This window comes from Echinops telfairi, unplaced genomic scaffold (genome assembly GCF_000313985.2).
Source record: "Echinops telfairi isolate 266 unplaced genomic scaffold, ASM31398v2 ScPeMD7_7467;HRSCAF=8505_1, whole genome shotgun sequence".
Taxonomy (NCBI): domain Eukaryota; kingdom Metazoa; phylum Chordata; class Mammalia; order Afrosoricida; family Tenrecidae; genus Echinops; species Echinops telfairi.
Window position 1 is genome coordinate 699,379 of NW_022111368.1, and position 7,605 is coordinate 706,983.

A 7,605-nucleotide genomic window follows, 5' to 3' on the forward strand; every position below is an offset into this window, starting at 1 on the left:
GCAACATTCAAGGATTTAATCTAACTTGTATCCACAAGCCATGCTCATGGAAACAGCAGTCAAGAAATCAAAATACACGTTGTATTAGGAAAACCTTCTGCACGAGGCCTCTTTAGTGTATTTAAAAGCAAGAATGTTACATTGAGAACCAAGGTGTGCCTCGCCAAAGCCATAGGATTTTCAATTGTCTCTTATACATGTGAAAGTTAGACATAGATTGAATAAGGAAAAATGAAGAAAACTGGATGAGTTTGAATTATGATGCTTGAGAAAAAAATCAAAAGCCCCAGGGACTGCCAAAAGTACAAACAGATAGATCTTGGGAGAAGTACAACTAACATACTCCTTTGAGGGAAGTATGGGGAGACTTCATCTTACCTGCTTTGTACATGTTAGCAGGAGAGACTAGGCCTTGTAGAAGGACATCTTGTTTTGTAAAGTAAAGGAGCAGCGAAAATGAGGAAAGCTGTGCACAAGGTGGATTGATAAGTGGCTGCAACAATGGCCTCAAACATAAGAGCTATTGAGAGTATGAAGCAAAACCAGCGTTATTTCATGCTGTTGTGCATAGGGTCACTATGAGTTGGGACTGCCTTAACAGCAACTAAAAATAACAAAGTTATTAAATACCTCACAAAATTGGCTTACACAGGTGTAGAGTTATTAATCAAAAGATTTAACCAAGCCTCAGATTTCTATAACAAGATAAGCCATCTTTCTTAAAACATACATACTGGTAAATTATTCAGTGGTTTTTTGGCTTCATGTATCATTGTATTTCAACAGAGACAAGTATTATTTATAGTTATTTCATTTGGCTTTGGTTTAGGTTAAAGACACAGTTCAAGTATAGGATTTTAAGACTCATTGAGACAAAGTCTCAGTCTAAATATCCATATTTTTGTACATTACACATTCCCTTTTTCAGACCTAATACCTGGAGAAATGATAGGTATTTATAAAATCAGTATCATAAATATAATAAATCAATGAGAGTGTTATAATTTATAACATACAGTATAAACTGTTTCTTTCATCAAAATCCTCACAAGTGGACTAGTAGACAACACCATGATAAGCAGGGAAAGGATGGACGTTATCAAGGATTTCATCTTGCTTGGAATCATAGTATGTGCTCATAAAAGCATAGTCAAGAAAGCAAATGGCATATTCCATCAGGCAAACCTGTTGCACAAGGCCTGTCTAAAGTGTAGAAGAGCAAGTATATCACTTGGAGGAATAAAGTGAACCTTAACCAAGCTATGGTATTTTCAATTGCCATGTATGTATATGAAGCTCAGATAATCACTAAAGAAGGCCAAAGGATTGATCTATATGAATGATGGTGCTGTTTAAGGATAGAGGAATTATAATCAACTACCAGAAGAGGGAAAAAATTAGTATTGGAAGAAGTAATGCCAGATTACTCTTTAGAAGCAAGGATGGCAAGACTTCATCTGATGTATTTTAGGAATGTTATTAGGAGAGACCAGTCCCTGGAAAAGGACATTATATTTGGTAAAGTAGGACCCAAAATTCAAAGTCACTGCCAGTGAGTCAATTCCAACCCCTAGTAGCCTATATGCCTATAAGGGTGGAACTGTGGGTTTCCAAGGCTGTCTTTACCATAGTAAACAAAGCCTCATCTTCCTCCCTCAGCATTTGATGAGTGAACTGCCAAGCCTGAGGCAATCACGACAGCACATAAGCCACTAGCTCCTCTGGTAAAGTAGAAGGCTATTAAGAAACAGTAAGACCTTAAATGAGATTGATTGACACAGTGGTTGCAACAATGGGTTCAAACCTAAAAATAATGAAAAGAGTGGTGAAGGACTGTACAATGTTTCTTTTTTATTGCACATACGATCACTATGAATCAGAACAGACTAAATAGCTCCTAAGAATAACATGCCTTTTATCTTTCTTGACTAAAGTCATACGCAAGTAGAAAGGCACTTCTTTCAGTTCTACACCAAAGAAGGAACTATACACTAGCAAATGGCCCAAACAGGAATCCCAAAGTGATGTGAGGGCAATATTTAGTTGAAAGTATCGAAGAGCAAAGTACATTCAGTGGCAGTTTCCCAGTATTGGCAGGCTTAATACTCTATAAAGAGCTTTTCTCTTTGTGCTAGAAAGTAGAAGAAGCAGGTTAGTATTGTGCATTAAATGCAAGGAAGGCTATATGTTATTCCCACCCCAAGCAAAAGATACTATGTAAGGAAGGCTATATGTTATTCCCACCCCAAGCAAATGATGCTATGGCTTGAGAGCAGACAGCTCTTCCTGTATAAGTAAAATTGTCAGAGACCTAAAATAAATGTCGTAGTAACAAGAACTGACCTGCTGGAAGTCTAACTACCTGTCTTCAATGAAGCTTGGAATCCTACTATCAATAATGTTTCACTCTGTGTGAAATACTGCCTACCTCCTTGCATAATTCTTTAAAATGTCAATGGTCTTACGCAATATAATGTAGCTCTGGAAGTCAGGAAGTGTTCATGTCAGTTGTTGACTAGATTGTCAGCACCTTTGTCTCCGATGGGAGAAGCACAGTGCCTCTGGGTGTGAACGAGGAAAGTTCTAAAGAAGGGGAAATCAAAGAAGACATTACAAGACTAAAAGGGAAAGCATCCTAGCAAATTAAAAAAAAGACCTTATCTTAAAGTAATTAGTTTGTTGCTTTTCCTACTCACTGGAGTAAATTAAAATTTTTGTATCTTTGCTGTGTTCATTATTTAGAGTTTGATGAAGTTTGTAACGACAATGAAAAATGCTCTTATAGTTTTCCAAAATGAATTATTATATAAAGGAAAACAAACTTTATTATTGTTATGTAAAAGATAAGTTAATGAGAAATGGACTATTACATCTTTTAATTGTTCAGTATTGATTAATAAACTATAAATAACTATAGTACTGGCATTGACTGATGAAATCACTGGAAAATAAATTTATGCAAGGTTCTGGGAAAACAATCCAAATGCGCCTCTGAAGGAAAATACTGACTTCTAGACAATTTGCTTTCACATTAAATGTAATATACCCAAAACAAGTGTAGTAATTAAAATATGACAATGATCACTTTAATAGATACATTTTTCTCATTAGTTTTCTTTAACTATTTTTCTTAACAACGTGTTATTTTATTTAGAATCTATGTGGATCTTATAAATTGTCATTGGTAACGTTTTATGTCACATATTAGTCTATTGCAGAAGGGATTATTATACATCATAAAGATGTATTGTATACCCCCTATTTTATTTTGTTACAATCTAACAATTATTTCACATACAAAGTTATGTGAAATATATTTAAATATATTTCTCCAAAAGCATGTATGCATTGATGGGTTCTTGGATTTATTCGACAAATATTTAATTTAAGCTTGTTTTGCACCATTTGTGCTAGATACGACTAGCAGAATATCAAGGAACAAAACAGACTTAATTTTAGTGAAGGGGAAAGTGAAACAATGAAAACAAATAAAATACTAAGAGTTTAAAAATATGTGTAGGACTAGGGTATGTTTTTCTGTTGAGTCAATTTTGGGAGTTATTGGGTAGTTACGAACCACCAAACTTTCATTAAGCATTTGAGTGCTTAAGAATTGCACCATAAAGGGAAAAAAATGACCTGGGATGAATTACTATGGAATCAATATTTGAATTGAAATCTGAAAGAAAAAACAAAAAACAAAAATAGGAAGAGCCAAAGGAAGGGCAAAACGAAGAACCTGATTCAGCCTCCTGGCTATTCCTTACCCCATCCCATTTCCTTACTCTCACCCCATCTTCCCAGAAAGAGCCATTAGCTGTTAGATGAGTGAGGGGAAAAATAATAGTTTTCCTGTGGTGAATATGCTTTAAGAATCTCTGTTTAGGGCAAGATATGACAAAATACCCATGTATAAACTATCAAGGGCTCATGCGGGAGGGGAAAAATGAGGACCTAATGTCGGGGGTTTAAATGGAGAGAAAATGTTTTGAGAAACGATGTACAAATGCGCTTTACACAATTGATGTGTGTATGGATTGGGATAACAGTTGTATGAGCCCCTAATAAAATGTTAAAAAAAAAAAATCTCTGTTTATAAATTAGAGTGTTTAAACATGAATATTTTAGGATTTATTATTTGTGAATCATTCATCTGTCAATAAAACCTAAATTCATCCCCATGGCATTGGTTCAAATCTCAGAGCAACCTTATGGAACAAGGTAGTACTTCCGCAGAGGGTTTCTGAGACTGTGAGTTTTTAAAAAAACAGAATTATTGGCATATAATTCACATATCATGCAAATCAATAGTTAGATCAAATCAAGAAGAGCTGCACAATCATTACCACGATCAGTTTTACTTTTTTTTTTTTTGCTCTCTACTTTATTAGCTACCCAATCACACCCAACCCCCCCTGCCATACCTCCAGGGAACCACTAATCTAATTACTGTCTCTGTAGATTTACCTATTTTGGATGTCACACACAGAAAATCATTGAAAACAACAACAATGGCAAAAAAACTAACAAAAATAACCAAGTAAAAAAGGTGAAGACTCAATTTAAAAGAAGGCAATAAATATTAAAAACCAGAAGAAATTTAGAAGTATCATCAAGGAGCTCACATGATAGGATGCTAAATTTTAACCTAACTGTAAATTTTTAAGTGAGCTAATAGGCTAATCTTTCTTTTGCAGAGCAGGTCCTTTATAGGTTGGTTGATAAATTTGATCTATTGTCCTGGTGGCTAAATTCACATATAAAATGTTATTTAATCAAAAATCCAAAAGTCAAGTGATTTATCTAAAAATAAGAAACCTGGATTATCAGCATATTCATGGATTTTAATCATCAGGAAGATTTAACTCTACCTAGGTTGAGAAGTTCGAATATTCAACACTGAAATGCCAACAAAGAAGATTGATAATGGGAATGAAGTCAAAAATAAAAGAGAAAGTCAGAAAAATTACTAGTGAAGAAAGCTTTATCACGGCTGATGTTTGGCTTAGAATGATTATTGATAACTAAGGCAGTATGAACTACCTAGAAACTTTTATTATTTCAGATTTTGTTTATGGTGGAAGATGTATAGTCATAAATTAAGGAAATAATCCTGCAAAACAAGCTTTCATGTATAACAAGGGCAAAGAAAGAAATAAGGATATAGGATTTCAAGCCTCTGTTGAGTGATTGTTCCTTAATTATAGAATATCTGCCCACACCCTTCCTTCAAATCTTGATAGGGGTAGGAAGAAAGATGAAGACTAAGAGTCAGGGTCTGTAGGAGACTGATTATTGGTAAATGGGAGTGTTTCCACAGAACATTATTAATTGTTTTCAGTGAAGTAGTTATAGGAGCATTGGCGTTTGAAGAGAGAGAGAGTAGTAATAGAGAAAAGAAGTCCAGCTACCATAGTTGGTTAACATTTTGAATGTCAACCATAAATTCCGTAGTTTGAAACAAATTCCACTCTGTAAGAGAAAGACAGGCGTTCTGGTTTTGTAAAGATGTACAGCCTCACAAACTCCACAGGAAAAGTTCTCCTCTGTTCCATATATGATCACTATGAGTCGGAATCAACTCGATGGCACTGAGCATGTTTGTCTCTTTTTCTACCTTGGTGGCGTAGTTCTATTCTGACCTATAAGGTTGCCCTGAGTGTGAATTAACTTGACCAGAAGTTATTTTTTTATTGCTTTTCTTTTGAGTTGAGTAGAGGTGTTGACAGATGTATACAATAAAATATAAGATGCTTTATTTGCCAGGGTTGGCTAGAGAAATGAAACCAGCGATATTCATATGCCATATGTTTAAGCAATAACTATATAAAGAAGACATTTTATATCCAGAAGGCATCCCAGCCTAATTCAACGTAGGTCCCTGAGTCTGATCCTCCCAATGGGTGACCCCCTGTGACCTTCTTGCATCCCACGTCATCATTCTGGGTCATTGACCAGCAGCTGCAAGAAGGTCACAGGTTGGTAGATACAGAATCATATGGACCAAAGGTCAGTGGAAACATGCCAAGGTGCTGACAGCTCTTAGGGTTGGGAAGCTCACATGGGGTCACCCATTGGGAGAAAGCATAGAGTCCAAGCAAGCAGGAAAGAGAAGACACAGAGAGAAGGGGAGGGTCTCTCATGAAAAAATGCTGTAACTCCCAGGAGGCATCATCCAGCTGTGACCTGGAAGGTAGGATTTGTTGACACTCATATGTCTATAAGAAAGAGCTTTATATACAACAGCAATTGAATATTGAGAAAATAACTAGCCCTGTCCAGTTCAAGTCCATAAGTCTTATATTAGCCCACATGTACAATACCAATAGATAAAGTTATTTTCTGACTCATGAAACACATGCAATGACACCAAATGCAGGAAGATCACAGGCCAGTGGGTGGGACATCTTGTGGATCCAGTAGCGGCATAAGCATCTCAGTGCTGGCAGGGGTCTCCATATGGCTTCTCTGGCTCCAGAGGTCTAGCATAGTTCCATGTGCCTTGTCAACTGAGAGTCTCTCAGGGAGTAAACCTAGAGAGAGAGAGGGTGGGGGGAGAAAATCTTCTGCCTCCAAGGGAGAAGATATAGGAATTCCCAGAATCCCTCAGGGGAAGGATATGCTCACACAGAGACCTCATTGGCTATAACCTGGTTGACATACTAGACTCCATCCCTTCACTCTTAATCCTCTCAAGTCCCAAATTGACACCAGATTATGTAACTACCACAGACCACCCCTTGTCATATTGGCACTTTCACCTAACTCATTAGCCATATTTGATTTTTAAACAAACAATAATAAAATAATCTCTGTACCAAACAGGATAAAACTAAAATGCATATAATCTAATATATGCCAGCCTCACTTAAACATAAGTGAACAAAACAAAAATATCCCATGTCTAACAATTACAGTTAAGTATAATCTATATCTTAATCCTATAATCCTATGAATACATTCCCTTATCTATGAAAGTTTGTAAACCAACCACTTCATGCCTTTATTCCTTGATATTGGGTATACAATTTCTATACTGCCCACTTACATCAACCCAATGCCCTGAGGAGACAATCATGTTCTTTAATGTGAAGAATCTTCCTTCCATTTGGAACCTTGGGAATCTGCATCCATAAGGAAAATCAAATCAAGATAGGTCATCCATAAGTCAGTAGCAATATGCACCTGTTCTTAGGCTCAAATATCGTCTCTTCATTTGATTGGGTTCTAGTCAACTCAATGTGTGCTGCCTCACTTAGCCTCACCAGGGTGCCCATTGGTCATCTTGCCTTTAGACCATGTCCCCATCACAAATTCGCAACAAGCATAGGCCCCTCGTGCTAGGTCATGAACTTCAGACCAGTCAACCCCTCTCACCTTCTCCTCTAGTTCCTGTAAACCAAGTCCATGGGTGTCGGTGGCCAGACACAACCCATTCCTTTATTGCTGCATTTCTCCCACTTTCACTCAACAAGTGGATTCAGGTGGTCACCTAGCAAGCATTTCAGCCTGCCCACAGGCTCTCTTTAATGTTATTTGAGAGAGGAGTTTTCTTCATGGTTCCATAATTTTTCCAGCTTCTGACAAAAACCACCAGAGTTAAAA